General features: G+C 46.0%; 1 long non-coding RNA gene across 1 annotated transcript; it reads right to left on the reverse strand.

Moving 5' to 3' along the window:
* Positions 1-678: 678 nt before the first annotated feature.
* Positions 679-2,086, reverse strand: LOC311327962. Its single transcript, XR_014631154.1, has 3 exons — positions 1,971-2,086; positions 860-934; positions 679-782 (listed from the first exon to the last, which is right to left on the reverse strand). It is a non-coding gene; the product is annotated as an uncharacterized lncRNA (long non-coding RNA).
* Positions 2,087-17,434: the final 15,348 nt, after the last annotated feature.

The following is a 17,434-nucleotide window of genomic DNA, read 5'->3' on the forward strand; positions in this document are numbered from 1 at the left end:
GTCAATGGTGCCACAGCAGTACATGCCACTCTTACCTGGTCTGGCTGGGGTGCTGTAATATCTGGCTGGGGTGCTATACATGGGACTGGGCCCCGCTCGCCCACATGGGACAAGCTTGGAAAATCTGCAAGATGAGTAAAATGGTATTCAAAATAAATAAAAAATAGTCCAACTATCAGTGTGCAGTAGGCATAGACATTTCATTCTTAACACAAACATGCATACCTGGATTGTACAGCACACGTGGATTGTACTGGACCGCTGGCAGAGGCCTTTCAACTCCGGCACCTGGTCTTAGGCCTGCATAGTGGGGACCAATGGCTGCCCGGGGCTTGGAATATCTAGTGGAATATCAGTAAATTAGCTCAGATTACTCGATTTCAAAAGTACTACTCTTTTGGGACTGTTGAATGCACTTTAGTATATTACCTTCGTCACTGGAGTGATAGCATGTGTTGCGCCGTCTCTTTCGAACGTCTTGGCACTCGTCCATTGACGACTGCTGCTCAAAGACTTTTGCCATGAGCCTGGCACCTTCGTAATGATCTGTGTGCATAAAGTACCATAATCAATACATTTCAGACATCCTTTTTTCCTCAGAATAATGAGTCATGATCTTCCCCCCACCCCCATCAGTATTTTTTAATAGCTTAAAATGCAAACAGTACCAGTTGTGGACTTTGGGAAAACCCGGACTCTGTGGAGCGCCCAGCCAGGGTTAGGTTCCACACAGCTCTTTATCCGTTGGCTGACTCATTCATTGGCCAGGAACACATCTGCAACTGTGAGTGAAACCATTAGTAGCCGCTTCCCTGTACAATTGAAAAGTAGCACACCAAACACACAAACATGTTCTTACCCCATCCTTTTTGGAGAGCCAGGATACTGGGACAACCGACAGTGTCCTCCCCCAGAAACTCCACACTGCAATAGTCTGCCCAATAAACAAAAAAATATTAAGTTTATAAACACATAAGGACCCTATGGGAAAGTAGGCAGAGGGGAAGAAGCGACTAAAACAAAAATTCAACAAGTCATTACAGCCGATAAGTAATTAGTGACACGCCACTATTCTATTTTTTTGATTCTCTGCCGGCCCAGGACAGATGCGGTCAATGGCGGTCAATCAGTGTGGGAAACATGTTAGTTTAGGCAGTAGCCACTGCAGTGCACAGATTAAATGTATAAGGCCCGTGAATCATACGTTACTACTCGCAGTTTTAACAGGAACGCCTGTTTTTGACTCGTGTACTCCAACAATACACACCCATACTACTAATGTGGCAAACAAAGCTGCCTCCATCTTTGTTTCGAGCTAACGCTATTGTCCATGGTAACCCGCGGTTACCTCGTGGGTGGCATTGTTCTCAGTCTCCTACTTTCCAGACAAATGGAAAATATATAAAGCATTATCTTGGCTTCGCCTTCACCTTTGCCTATGTAAAATTAGCCTAAGATTCGTGATGTCCTCAGAAAGCCTGACACGAGCGAGCTCCCAATGCGAGTCTCAAATTCAGCAGAGTCAAACAAACAAACAATTCACATGTGCAGCGGCCATTTTAGATTAGAACAGCTCAGACCGTTCGCTTGCTTATTTTTCTGCCAATGTTTGTGGCGAACACAAAGCCAGCAGTAACAGAAAAAATGTTTGCAATAGTTTGTCGGAGTATTTTCTATATTGTCTAAACGTTGGTCAAGTTCGGGCCTTGACTTAGCTAGCTAACACTAGGTAGCGTGCTAGCTAGCAATAGCTAACGTTAGCTAGCTAACACTAGGTAGCGTGCTAGCTAGCAATAGCTAACGTTAGCTAGCTAGCATTGGGCTTCCAATTCCTGAACTTAGTTTAGCGTGCAGGTTATGAGTTACTTCTGTTTACTTAAATTATTACCGGTAAGTAAACAAATAAATAGCTAAACCAACAGTCAAATCAATGTAATTTGATGAGGAAAAAAACCCCGAGGTAAACTTACCAGAGATGAAGTGCGCACCACACTGTTTGTTAGTCCCCAATCTGCTCTCTTTATGGCTTTAAACCACAGCTTTCGGCGGTTCCTCTGAAAAGGGGGACATCTCGAGGGGATGCTGAAGAATCTGAGGCCATCATCTTGTTCTTTTCTGTTTGTACAGTTCACAGCACAGCAGCTTTGAGGCATAATTAGCTACACGAAACGGAGCTACTGTGGCTAGCGAGTTCGTTCCTCGTTCGCTCGTTCCTTTTTCCCAAAGAGGCTGCGTGCGTGCGCACCCCGCTGTGACGTAGACGGCGAACCCATCTATAGGGAGGGAAAGTGATCTCATCGCCCCCTAGTGGAAGTGTTCCATAATGCCGAGAGAATGAATGGGATTTCTCGACACGTCTTTTGAAAAATGATATCTTGGTCGACACCGAAACGTTAGTTTTAATTAATGAAAAAGCATTAAATTTATAACAAACAGGGAAATATACAATCAATAACATTTCTAAGATGAGTTATTCACCTCAAAATACAGTACAATATGAAGGATATAAGCGAAAATTTAAAAAAAGAACAAAAGACAGGAGCAGTTTGGCAAAGAATCCTGCCTACTTCAACTGTGAACCAAGCAAGCAGTGACGTCACGGGATAGCCCGATTGCAATCCTATTGCTAGCCTAATAGGACTTTAATCCAACGTCACTGCAACGTTATTTAATGACGTTGCAGGGACCCATATTGCCAATGTTTCTGCAACGTTGCAGAAAAGTCTAATTAGACTTAGGAGGGTAAAGTTATTTTCGACCTTAGATGGACGTTGTCACAACATCGCCTGATGGTAACGTTGCAACTTACCTAAGTACAACTTATGTGCAACGTTGCTGCAACCCACTGTGTTAGTAGGGAATTAGACTTTTCTGCAACGTTGCAGAAACATTTGCAATATGGGTCCCTGCAACGTCATTAAATAAACGTTGCAGTGACGTTGGATTAAAGTCCTATTAGGCTAGCATTAAGATTGCTATCGGGCTATCCCGTGACGTCACTGCTTGCTTGGTTCACAGTTAAAGTAGGCAGGATTCTTTGCCAAACTGCTCCTGTCTTTTTTAATTTTTTTAAATTTTCGCTTATATCCTTCATATTGTACTGTATGTTGAGGTTAATAACGCATCTTAGAAATGTTATTGATTGTATATTTCCCTGTTTGTTATAAATTGAATGCTTGTTCATTAATTAAAAAAAATTCTAACTTTTCGGTGTCGACCAAGATATAATTTTTCAAAAGACGTGTCGAGAAAACCCATTCATTCTCTCGGCATTGTGGAACGCTTCCACTAGGGGGCGATGAGATCACTTTCCCTCCCTATAGATGGGTTCGCCGCCTACGTCACAGCAGAGCGAGCACGCAGCCTGTCGGTAAAAAGGAACGAGCGAACGAGGAACGAACTCGCTAGCTACTCGTTTCATGTAGCTAATTATGCCTCAAAGCTGCTGTGAACTGTACAAACAGAAAAGGACAAGATGATGGCCTCAGATTCTTCAGCATACCCTTGAGATGTCCCCCTTTTCAGAGGAACCGTCGAAAGCTGTGGTTTAAAGCCATAAAGAGAACAGATTGGGGACCAACAAACACAGTGTGGTGCGAACTTCATCTCTGGTAAGTTATACCAGTTACCTCGGGGTTTTTTTCCTCATCAAATTACATTGATTTGACTGTTGGTTTAGCTATTTATTTGTTTACTTACCGGTAATAATTTAAGTAAACAGAAGTAACTCATAACCTGCACGCTAAACTAAGTTCAGGAATTGGAAGCCTAATGATAGCTAGCTAACGTTAGCTAATGCTAGCTAGCACGCTACCACGCTACCACGCAATCTAAAATGGCCGCTGGACTGAGGGAAATGTGAATATGTGTTTGTTCGACTGCTGAATTTGAGACTCACATTGGGAGCTGCTCGTGTCAGGCTTTCTTAGGCCATCACGAATCTTAGGCTAATTTTACATAGGCAAAGGTGAAGGCGAAGCCAAGATAATGCTTTATATATTTTCCATTTGTCTGGAAAGTGGGAGACTGAGAACAATGCCACCCACGAGGTAAGCGGGTTACCATGGACAATAGCGTTAGCTCGAAACAAAGATGGAGGCAGCTTTGTTTGCCACATTAGTAGTATCGGTGTGTATTGTTGGAGTTCGAGTCAAAAACAGGCGTTCCTGTTAAAACTGTGAGTAGTAACGCGTGATTCACAGGCCTTATACATTTATTCTGTGCACTGCAGTGGCTAATGCCTAAACTAGCTTCATGTTTCCCACACGATTGATTGATGATTGACCGCCATTGACCGCATCTGTCCTGGGCCGGCAGAGAATCAAAAAAAAAGAATAGAATAGTGGCGTGTCACTTATTACTTATCGGCTGTAATGACTTGTTGAATTGTTGTTTTAGTCGCTTCTTCCCCTCTGCCTACTTTCCCATAGGGTCCTTGTGTGTTTATAAACTTAATATTTTTTTGTTTATTGGGCAGACTATTGCAGTGTGGAGTTTCTGGGGGAGGACACTGTCGGTTGTCCCAGTATCCTGGCTCTCCAAAAAGGATGGGGTAAGAACATGTCTGTGTGTTTGGTGTGCTACTTTTCAATTGTACAGGGAAGCGGCTACTAATGGTTTCACTCACAGTTGCAGATGTGTTCCTGGCCAATGAATGAGTCAGCCAATGGATAAAGAGCTGTGTGGAACCTAACCCTGGCTGGGCGCTCCACAGAGTCCGGGTTTTCCCAAAGTCCACAACTGGTACTGTTTGCATTTTAAGCTATTAAAAAATACTGATGGGGGTGGGGGGAAGATCATGACTCATTATTCTGAGGAAAAAAGGATGGCTGAAATGTATTGATTATGGTACTTTATGCACACAGATCATTACGAAGGTGCCAGGCTCATGGCAAAAGTCTTTGAGCAGCAGTCGTCAATGGACGAGTGCCAAGACGTTCGAAAGAGACGGCGCAACACACGCTATCACTCCAGTGACGAAGGTAATATACTAAAGTGCATTCAACAGTCCCAAAAGAGTAGTACTTTTGAAATCGAGTAATCTGAGCTAATTTACTGATATTCCACTAGATATTCCAAGCCCCGGGCAGCCATTGGTCCCCACTATGCAGGCCAAAGACCAGGTGCCAGGTGCCGGAGTTGAAAGGCCTCTGCCAGCGGTCCAGTACCATCCACGTGTGCTGTACAATCCAGGTATGCATGTTTGTGTTGAAATGAAATGTCTATGCCTACTGCACACTGATAGTTGGACTATTTTTTATTTATTTTGAATACCATTTTACTCATCTTGCAGATTTTCCAAGCTTGTCCCATGTGGGCGAGCGGGGCCCAGGCCCCATGTATAGCACCCCAGCCAGACCAGGTAAGAGTGGCATGTACTGCTGTGGTGTCTAACTGTCTTGTCTTTATTTAGTTTCCCTCCAAATGCCAGAAGCCAAAGCCAACACCATAAAGTTTCCTGCTAATCCCTTTAGGTTTTCAGTTAGCTCTGTGATTGGCTTTTTTAGATTGAATACCATTTACTCATCTTGCAGATTTTCCGAGCTCATCCCCTGTGAGCGAAAACCATGCGAGCCCAGGCTTCATGTATAGCACCCCAGCCAGACCAGGTAAGAGTGGCATGTACTGCTGTGGTGTTTTGATGTCTACCTGTTAATGTCTTAATTTATTTTCCTTCAAATGCCAGAAGCCAAAGCATGCTGCCAACACCATACAGTTTCCTGCTAATCCCTTTCCTTTATCCCTTTTGTTTTTCAGTTAGGTCTGTGATGCCGTCGCCCAATAAAACGGCTCCAGCACCATTGACTCCATGTACCCCTCTACCTAATCGATGCTGCTCTGCAGATGCTGGTATGGGACTACTTCATGTTGCATGCAGGGATATATTTTGAGTTTCATGTAGTTTTATGTCAATGTACTTATAGCCACATCTGTGTTTATCTAGATTTCCAGAGGTCTGTACATCAGCAGTTCTCAGAGATGCGGGAGCAACTCCGTGAGCTTGCACGGACTGTGAGGGAACTGGCCCAGAGCACGCGGCCTGTGGAGTCTGGAGCCCAGGGAGAAGTGCTGGATGTACTGAACCCTGCCCAAACGGACGAGGAGCTGCAGGTCTGTGAGGCCAGGTTGATGGACCGGGAACATCAGACGAAGATGGTGAGTGTCTGCAGGGCGGAACTTTGTCTTATTTTTGCAGTGCAGGTAAGGGTACAGTAAATGACTGTCTTTGTTTTGCAGACACAATACCTAGGTGCCATTGGTGGCAGAGACTTGGCGGACACAGTCCGGCGGGTGCTGTCAGCTGTAGCCACACATGCAGTGTGGAGCGCCTACAGTGTGCACGGGAAGAAGGGGAAGAAGCCACTGAAGAGTATGACACTCTTCAATGTTCTAACACGTAAGAAATGGTTCATATTTTGAATATTTTTTAATACATCGTCTTTGTTCCATGACCGATGTGAATTGAAACCATTACCTTTCTTGATAACTTAAAGGTGCAGTGATGGTCTCCATGCCAAAGGCTATGATGGCGTAGGTGGCCGCCCAGCTGCAGGAGACATTGAAACATGCCCCTGCTAAATGCAGAAGGGTAAGTGATGTCTTTTTTTTTGGTTTCTCCTACCCAGTGACACTGCATGGTTCCAAAGATTGTGTACCACTTTTTTGTGCATGTATGTGCGTTGTGTATTTACGGCCATTTCATTGTGTCTTTAGGTATCTGCAGAAGTCCGCCTGAGCACAGCCCATCCAAGAACAGTCCATCTGAGCACTCCCCAGCATTCTGATGAGGAAGACTTCCCTTCCTAGCTGCCCCCCAGCCCATCTGACACCCACCCGCAGCCCATCTTGAGCACAGCCCACCCCCCCCCCCAGCCTATCTGAGCACAGCCTGCCTTTTTTTTTTTTAAATAACTTTTTTTGTAAATAACTTTTTGTATTTTTTTTTTTTTAATCCTTTTTGTTTTTAAACTTGTTTATCATGTTGCAGGCCAGACATTGTGTACTTTTTTAATAAAATAAATTGTTCTTGACTGAATGGTGTTGTGTCATAACTTTTGTACCATAATTTTGCTTGCTGCATTGACTATGACATTAATAGGCTCTTTGCACAAGCTCCACTACTTCCTGACACTCTACAGGCGTATTTCTTTCCTGTCCTATACTAGTGGATGGAAGTGATTGATCAGGTGTGCTGCACACCGGATTCATCGCTATTGCTATCCAATAGTATTGGACGGTAAAGAAATATGCCTGTAGAGTTTCAGGAAGTAGTGGAGCTTGTGCAAGGAGCTGATTTGTTTTGTAATGCAAATTATAAATGTAGCCAACGGAAGTGTAGACCACGTTGCAGCAACGTAACATATAAACGTGTATACAACGTTGCAGCAATATACATCGAAATCATCGCGGAAATCACAACGTTGTGTACACATTGCAGGCACGTTGCAGACACGTTGGACCTGCACGTTGCAGCAACTTGTGTGCAGATACCGCGTTTGCGTTGCATGCACGTTTAACTTGACGTTGAGTGGACCATACAAAAGTCTAAATTGCACGTTTCTGCAACATTGCTGCAACCTGATTGTGTTAGTAGGGAACCAGTCCGACAGCATGAACCAGTTCCAGATTGCCCCACCGGAGAAGTTCACGTTCAAGGCGGACTGGCCGAAGTGAATCAAGCGCTTCCACAGATTTCGTATCGCTTCTGGATTAGAAACACAGGCGGATGAAAATCAGGTCAATGCTCTGGTTTACACCATGGGTGAGGAAGCGGAGGACATATTGACTTCCCTGCATCTCAGCCCTGAAGAGGCGAGTGAGTACTCAACGGTCAGAGAGAAGTTAGATGCTCACAGCTCTAACTCATAGCTCATAGCTCGCAGGAACGTGATCTTTGAAAGGGCAAAATTTAATCTGAGGCAGCAAGAGATAGGCGAGTCTGCCGACTGCTTCATTACTGCGCTTCATTGCCTGGCAGAGCACTGCGGATATGGGGCTCTGCATGACGAGATGGGGAGGGATAGACTGGTAGTGGGTCTCAGAGACAAGTGGCTGTCAGAACAATTACAAATGGACCCTGAAAAGCAGGTGAAAAAGCAACAGGAAATGCTAAAAGCTAACTTCAAAGGGGACGTCTCAAACACGCAGCTCGACAGCGTGTACGCGCAGCAGCGCGGGAGCGCGAGATCGAAGCCCACCAAACAGCAGTACACACACACATTCGAGGATCACAAAAAGGCACAGGACAGACCGTGCAAAAGATGCGGGGACACGAGAGGCCATAGCCTACAGCAATGTCCAGCAAGAGAAGCGACGTGCAATCAGTGCAAGAGAAAAGGACATTACGCTAGAGTGTGTAGAACAAAAACAATGCATGAAGTGAATGTAGCTGCAGTAATGGAGGACACTGATGACTACGAAGTCGCGTTCCTGGGCTCAGTAACAGCTGATGGAGGGGACAGCCCTTGGATGACAGAGATAAAAATAGACAACTACAATTTAGTGTTCAAAATCGACACTGGTGCAGACGTGACAGCAGTCCCGAAAACACTTTATATCCAGGGCCAGTTCAGCAGCCTGGAGAGAGCAACGTTGGTCCTGAAGGGGCCAGGTAGAACACCTCTCAAGGTGGAGGGCAAGTTCACAGCCACTCTAAAGAAAGGAGATAGAAGCACAAAGGAGGACATCTATGTCGTGGAGGGGCTGAGCACACCGCTGCTAAGCCGTCCGGCAGCCACAGCATTGCAGCTGGTCGCCAGGCTGGGGGTTGTCAGCCTGGACTCCACAGAGTCCATCAAACAGGAGTTCCCTAAACTCTTCTCTCGATTAGGCAAGATGGAGGGTAAGTACCACATTGTACTGAAACCGGGGGCAAAGCCATTTTCCCTTTCGACGCCCAGGCGCATCTCCCTCCCTCTCCTTCCCAAAATTAAAGATGAACTTCATCGCATGGAGCAGCAAGGGGTGATCTCAAAGGTAGAGGAGCCCACAGAGTGGTGTGCGCCTATGGTGGTAGTGCCTCAGAGCGCAGGCAGGGGGGTGCGAATATGTACTGACCTCACCGAGCTGAATAAATCAGTGATGAGAGAGAGACATCCCCTCCCTTCAGTTGAAAGCACCTTAGGACAGCTCGCAGGGGCTAAGGTGTTCTCTAAGCTAGACGCCAATGCTGGATTCTGGCAGATTCCACTCACCAAATAATCTTCTCTGCTGACCACGTTTATCACTCCGTTCGGGCGGTATTGCTACAACAGTCTGTGCTTTGGGATCTCATCTCCCTACTAACACACGCAGGTTGCGCAAACGTTCGACATACGGCCGCTATAGGTGACGATTCGTCTGCGCCGCGTGCGGAAATTACGCGGCCATTTACGGAAACGCGAGATCTGCCGTTTAGTAGACGCTACGTAAGAACGACACGTCATTCCGAAGTTGCGGCCGCGTGCAAAGAACGCACGTGATCACGTGGGCAGGAACCTCCGTTATAAACTCACCTGGCTGACACTAGATTAACAGGTATTTATATGACTTGGTCTGCACGTCTTTTTCGCACGGTGCAAATACGGTGCGGCCGCGTGCAAAAAACGTGGGCAGGAACTTCCGTAATAAACTCACTTGGCTGACACTAGATTTACAGGTATTTATATGACTTGGTCTGCACGTCTTTTTCGCACGGTGCAAATATGGTCACTTACTTACTAAACCCTGACCACTGGCTATATTTAGCATTTGCAGTACCACTGGCTATATTTAGCATTTACCAGTACAAAAACGAATTAATGCTATATGGGGATATAGCAGCAAGCATTATGATACAAACCAATATAAGACTGAACAGTTTAGAACATTTTATTACACAAAGTACATTACAAATTAAAAGTATACATATTTACAAGGATGAGGTTTACGGTCTGTCACATTACGCATAGCCAGAAAAGCAAAAAAAAGCATGTACAAGCTCTGGCTAGCAACCCATTATCTGACAATTGCAAAAGTTCTAAAAACAAAAATGAAACAGTGCGCATTCTGTGGCAGGCAGACCGGGAACAGACCGTTGTATCCCACAAAAAAAAGGTTAAAATTTACAAAAACTATTTACAAAAAAGGCATCCATCCTGGCAGGCTGGAAAGGCAGGTTTAGGGAGACGGGCTGGGGGTCACCCACATCTGAATCGAGGGTCTGGGCAGAAGAGGTCATCCTCATCTGAATACTCCACTGTGGTCAGGGCTGGAGCTGCGGTCAGGGGCTGGGCTGGGGAGGTCAGCTGGGCTGGAGCAGATGCCTAAGGACATAATGAAATGGCTGTAAAAGCAAGTCGCATACGTTCATTGGAAGCGTGCCATGTCACTGGATACGAGAAAATTAACTGCCTGACATCACATACCTTTTTGCATCGAGCAGGGGCATGTTTCAGCATCTCCTGCAGCTGGGCAGACACCTCCGTCACAGTGGTGCTTGGCTTACAGGCCATAACTGCACCTTTTAACCAAAAAGGGAATGGTTTCAATGCACATGGCATGAAGCAAAGACAATGTATTATTTTGCGAAAATATGAACAATCCCTTACGTAATATGACATTGTAGAGGGTCATATTCTTCAGAGGCTTCTTCCCCCTCTTCCCATGGACGCTGTAGACACACCACACTCTGTGTATGGCAATGGCTGACAGCACCCGCCGGACCACATCTGGCAGATCTTTGCCGCCAATGGAACTCAGATATCGTGTCTGCAAAACATAAAGACAATCATTTACTTTTACATTTCCTTAACACTTCTCTGCAAAAATAAGGAACAAAGTTCTGCCTTGAAGTTACTCACCATCTTCCTTTGATGATCCTTGTCCTTCAGCTGCTCCTCCAAGACCAGCAGCTCCTCCTCCGTTTTAGCAGGGTGCAGGTCATCCAGTACTGCTCCCCGATAGCTGTCTGCAGACTCGCCGGACAGTCTCTGCTCCAGTCTCTGCTCCAGCCTCATCATTGTCTGTGCCATCTCCCTCAGACTGCATGACGCTGGAGAACTGCTGACACATCATCCTCTGGAAGTCTGGATATTAAACACAGATGTGGCTATAAGTAATTGTACGGTCCCATAATGGATATTCAGCTCAAAGTATATCCCTACATGCAGCATGAAGTAGTTCACAAAATTCAGCATACCAGCATCTGCAGAGCTTGATGGCAACCCTGCTGGAGCTGTTGGTCTCACAGGCGATGGCATCAGAGAACTACCTGAAAACCAGAGGATAAAGGGATGAGCAGGAAACTATGGTGCTGGCGGCGTAGTGATTCTGGCATAAGGGGAAGAATCAACTCGACATGAGACATGTCAGACCCTGACCTGGTCTGGCCGGGGTGCTAATCGCTGATGCATGCTGCTCGTGCCTGGACGTCTGAAGGGCTGAAGGGCCTGGGCTCACAGCGCCTTGGCTCAAAGGACCCGGGCGATGAACATCTACTGCCGAGTAGTGAGATGTGAGTTGAGCGAATTAGTGAACTGAGTACATGAGTCTTCAGACAGTCCTGAGTTAACTGTAAGTGTGCAAATATGCATAGACATTTCACCAACACAAACATGCATGGATACCTGCATTGATAACTGGCAGAGCAGGCCTTCCGGCTCTGGCACCTGGCATAGCTGGTCTGGTCTGAGTTCTGCCGACCGGCTGCCTGGGCACTGGAACATATAGTAGAGGTAAATTAGCTCAGATTAGTCAACTCAAGTAGTACTCTTTTGGGACTGTTGAATGCACTTTATTATATTACCTTCGTCACTGGAGTCATAGCGTGTGTTGCGCTGTCTCTTCCTTGTGTCTTGGGAGTTAATCCATTGATGACTGCTGCTCAAACACCTTCGCCAAGGCACTGGCTACTTCATAATGCTCTGTGTGTTCCTCAGCAGAGACAGAGGTTGTCATGGCTCCTCTTGATGTGCTTGTGGAGGTAGATCTGGGAGGTATAGGAGAATGGGCACTCAGAGCAGGAGAACACCCAAGTCTTGCACAGCAATGAGAGAGACCATTAAAAAGGATTATCTCACCTGTAGTACAAGTTCAAATATAGAGTGATTATACGTCATTGTAAATGAGAGCTTACTCTCAATTGATTCACGAGGTTAAATAAAGATTGAATGAATATGTAGCTAGTGGGGGGTTACAACCACACAACTGTGGAGAGAGAATGAGACACTTGGTTCCCTCCTCTACTGGTGTTCATGGCCATGGCCACACACCTGGAATACTCCAACCCTGATTTAAAGGCATAAAAGTGGGGAACACATTCTTGAGACGGTTCCTAAAACTGGAGGGAAAAAAAACGGGAAAATGATCTTACCTCTCCTCATCACTCACTTCTGCATGGGGCTGAGCTCTACCCTGTCAGCAGTGGCAATACATGGGATAGCGGCTCAGCACACAGGAGAACTGCACAGAGAGGAAGGAGGAGAGAGAAAACCAACAACAAAAAAGGCAAGAAGGGTTAATAACTGAGCGAATCTTGCAAGTTTGCACTACAGGGAAGCAATTGCTCAATTTCCCTGATATTGTGGCGTCACTGGCGTCAGTGATGCGTCTTATGAATCTCACATGTCTAAGGCTAACTCAATATCAATATTCCCATTTGTTTATCCCGTCTATGGAAACGTATGTGCATTTGTACTTACGTGTGCCTGCCTTTATTGATGATCAGGTGTTTCTCCACCTAAGGGCTGGCCAGACAGAACCATCAGAGACCATTGGGCTGAGCTGAGGAGAGAGCGACATGTTAGAGTGTATGTGTGCATATGTATATGGTGCTCTTCTGTTAATACTCATGAGGGCATTCAACTGAACAAGACTCACAGAGCCTGTGGTGCTGTCCCAGGACTGCCCCTGGCCACGCCTGTCCCCGTCTTAGCGCCTCTTCCTGTCCCGCTCACCTGCTTCTTGCTCAGTTCAAACAAGAACTGGGAGGTTGGCAACTGAGAGCATGGGAGGGGAGAGAGGGAGAGAGAGAGAGAGTGGGTGGGTGACCCTCTCGTTGGCTGACATGCACACTCCACAGGACCACGTGCCAAAAGCCAAGATGGCTGCTATAACAAATCCTGCTAGCTAGCCTAGCTCCGTTGTTGGGGCTTCTTGTATTCTGTTAACGTTAAAATCGGAAAAATGAATGCCTAAAAACAAACACATACTAACGGTGTCGTGGGTTGATGCGAAATCAATGAGTAAGCTAATTATCGCATTTTATTCCAAGCGATGAAACAGTACGAACGTGCAGGAGCTCGCGCGAGCCTGTTATTAGGAAACAATGGCCCACTACAACACTTCATAAAAGTTATAGTGTACACAACTGAAATATTCTCACGTTGCCAAGCCAACATTATAATTTAAGCTACAATTACACAAAAGCGAACGTTTTAACAATAATTGCGAGAGTAATTTTACGAAGGCTACTTAGCTAGCCATGTACAGAAAAAGGCTAATCACGTTAGCTGGCTAGCTAGTTAGCTAACATTGGAAAGAGAGCATCTGCATATAGATAATCATTACAATAGGGTAGCTTGCACATAACGTTGGTGTTTTATCTGGGACGATACCAAAATACATAGTATGTATGTATACATTGAAATTGAGATACTTACATGATCTGTGTTGTCGCGGAGACAAAGCGTGTTGGTCTTTCTCCTTGGTCTTTCTTCAAACGGGGCGGAAGTTTACCGTTCTCGTTCTTCTTCTCCTTCGCTGGGTTTAGTGGCGGATGTGCATACAGCCACCTACTGGCACAGAGTGTGTAACTTGTTTGTCTAGTTCTTAAATTGTGTCACCTAAGAAAGTAGCCCAATGCCTTGCATTCTACGTTCACTGCTCAGCGTTCATTGCTCAAATTTAGGTTGCAAAATTAGGACTTTATTCATAGGCATATTTTTTATCATTCTTTTTATTAGGCCTAGACTGCAAATCTTTAGTGTTAATATTAACTGTAAATGAGAAATTACACACAAAACAGACATGCAGGATTTCTCCTCATTATTACAATTCTGTAACTGTATGACTTCAAAATGTATTTTAAAACCTAAGTAATTTACAAATGTTCTGACCCACTGTGACACATTTCCAATAAAGTCAGATTGGGACTGTGATCTAACCACATTGTCACGTTATTTAATTACATCGTAGTTACGGATTTAAGCAGCAGTGGCGGCTACGTTCCCTTACAGTGTACTTGAGGATGGCTATTTTGGTTATTTTGCGACTGAAAAGGCAAGTGTCAGCTAGGTGTCAGCTAGGTCCGCTGCTGGTGACGTCGCAAAGTTACCACAATTACACCAATGTGTCCCGTCAGTTTTACGTACTGTGTTAGTAGGGCTGCACCAGAACACTTTCAGAAACGCATGCAACAGATTCTGGAGGGCCTGGAAGGAGTTCTATGCCAGATGGATGACGTGTTGATCTGGGGAGCCACACAGAGGGAGCACGACGAGAGACTACGGACAGCACTGTCACGACTACAGGTAGCTGGAGTGACGCTGAATGACGACATGCGAGTTCTCGAAGAGCAGGATAAAGTTCCTGGGGCAGATCATTGACGCGTCGGGCATCAGCGCAGACCCTGATAAAGTGAGCGCTGTGGGGGCCATGAAGGAGCCCAGCAACGTCAGTGAGGTGAGACGTTTCCTGGGGATGACGAACCACCTGGGGAAGTTTCTGCCTCACTTGGCTGACAAAACACGGCCACTCCGTGATCTGCTGAGGAAGGCTAACATGTGGTCTTGGGGATTAGAACAGCAGCAAGCCTTCGACAACATAAAGCAAGAGCTGACCACTCCCCCAGGGTTAGCACTGTACAATCCAAATGCTGAAACGCTGGTCTCTGCTGATTCATCATCGTATGGGATGGGCGCCGTTCTCCTTCAGCGGCGAGACAACACAGAGTGGAGGCCAGTGGCATACGCTTCGAGAGCACTTAGCAGCACCGAACAGCGGTATGCCCAGATTGAGAAGGAGGCGTTGGCCTCCACATGGGCCTGTGAGAGGTTCGCAGAGTTCCTCGTCGGGAAGAGCTTGGAAATCGAGACGGACCACAAACCCTTGGTCCCGCTCCTGGGCTCGAGGAACCTAGACGAACTCCCAACGCGCATACAGCGCCTACTCATGCGGTTAATGAGATTCTCCTACACCATCTCTCACGTGGCCGGCAAAGATATCGCTACTGCTGATGTGCTGTCTAGAGCGCCGGTGAACGACACAGCAGATGGGCTACAAGAAGAAGAGATCAACTTGTATGCTGACTCTGTCATAGCTAGCCTGCCAGCGACTGAGAGGAGGCTCAAAGAAATTCAGACGCACCAGGACAATGACGACATACTACGACAGTTGAAGCAGTACTGTACAGAGGGATGGCCAGACAGGTTCTCAGTTGGGCAGGAAGAGAGCCAAGCAATCTGTGTGGTGGCCAGGCCTCACCAGGGAGCTGACTAAGATGATTGAGAACTGTGACACATGTGCCCGTGACAGAACAAATCTTAGAGAAACAATGATGCCCACAGAGTTCCCGGCAAGGCCATGGTCAACAGTAGGGGCATACCTGTTTCAGATAGAAAACAAACAGTACTTAGTCATTGTAGATTACTTCTCAAGGTACTTTGAGGTAGCCAAGCTTTTCATCTACATCATCAGAAGCTGTGATCGAGCACTGTAAGTCCATCTTCGCTCGTCACGGGATACCAGAAGTGCTGCGCTCAGACAATGGGCCACAGTTTGCCTCCGAGCCTTTCAGGAGGTTTGCACAAGAGTGGAGCTTCAGTCACGTGACGTCCAGCCCACGGTTCCCGCAGAGCAACGGGGAGGCAGAACGGGCGGTGAGGACAATCAAAGGTCTCCTCAAGAAGTCCTGTGATCCTTACCTGGCCCTCATGGCCTATCGTGCTGCTCCTCTGGCTAATGGGTACAGTCCCACTGAGCTCCTTATGGGGAGGAAGATTGGAAAAACTGTCCCCATCATCCCATCACAGCTCAACCCAGCATGTGCAGACATGGGGAACCTGAAAAGGAAGGAACAGAGATACAGACAAAAGCAGCAGCAAAACTACAACCAGAGACACAGAGCACGTGACTTGCCACACCTGCAACCAGGCGAGCATGTGTGGGTCAAAGACATGGCCCAGAGAGGTACAGTGGTGTCTACATCAGAGACACCGAGATCCTATGTCATCGAGACGCCCAGGGGCACCCTGCGCAGAAACCGATTCCACCTCTCACCGACCCCTGTGGCACCGGAAACACCCACCAACGTACCTGAGACATCGCAGGAGAACGCCGCTCCGGGCACAGTGAGTGCACCTGTCGCACCTGTCCAGTGTGACTCCAGTCAACAGACTCCGGTGTGCCTAAGACGTTATCCTGCCCGAGAAAGCAGGCCTACACATCTTATGGACTATGTTAGGTGAGCACTGACACTGAGTGCCCAAGGGGCAGAATAATCCCCTCACTCAGATTAAGGGTTTGGGCAGTCTACCCCAGCCCTCACACACACATAGGAGAAGAGAGATGTTGTTGATATCTGAAAATGTTTTATTGATGGTTATAATATGTTTATTGGAGCATACGTTTCAAAAATGTTCATAGCAGTGAGTTTATGGTTGGTATAATACATAAAGAGACTAGCCAAAAATGTTCTCCGCCAATTAATGCATTTTGTGGCTCTGTGCATGCGCACGTGCGAGTAGTAATGTTTGGTATTGCTGCATTCATTAGGTCGATAGCTTTATATCCAAACTCCTTGTCTCTGTGACATTCCTACGTCGAGATATGCCCATTTCACCCCCCTAGCATTGACAATGGATGGGGAGAATTTTTCACTCCTGAGCCACATCTGGCAAACTGCTGTGTGTGACAACCTACCAATATTAGAAACATAACGTCATACCTTACTGCAGTCTTAAAGAAACTTAACTTCAATTCAACATCAATTCAATAAAGAAACATAACTTCATACCCAACTGCAGTCTTAATTCATAAATAAACTTCACTTCATACCTAACTGCAGTCTTAATTCATAAAGAATAAAAACCTTAATCCAGCAGCACAATTGTATGAGAAAGAGCAATTTTAGCTTTTCCCAGAGATATTGGTGATAAATGAATAGGATTGAATAATTTGTGACCAGCCATATAATTCTATATACAATATAGATGTAGTCTGATGGTCTGGTGTTCAAGAGCTCCCCCTAGAGGCAGATCCTACACACAGCATTTTTTATGTGGATTACTGTAATATACTATCATAAATACAGATACTGTAGATAAGGAAACAGTCATAAACTGCATGTGTCAATGTTGTTGACACAGTGATTACTGTTTTTTTGCTTCCCTCTGGAATATGTAGAGAGTGGGTCGTATGCCCACCTCCCTTGTTCTCTGTAAAGCGCATTGTGTTGCCTCTGGGTATGAAATGCGCA

The sequence above is a fragment of the Borostomias antarcticus genome, assembly GCF_949987555.1.
Source record: "Borostomias antarcticus genome assembly, chromosome: 35".
NCBI lineage: Eukaryota > Metazoa > Chordata > Actinopteri > Stomiiformes > Stomiidae > Borostomias > Borostomias antarcticus.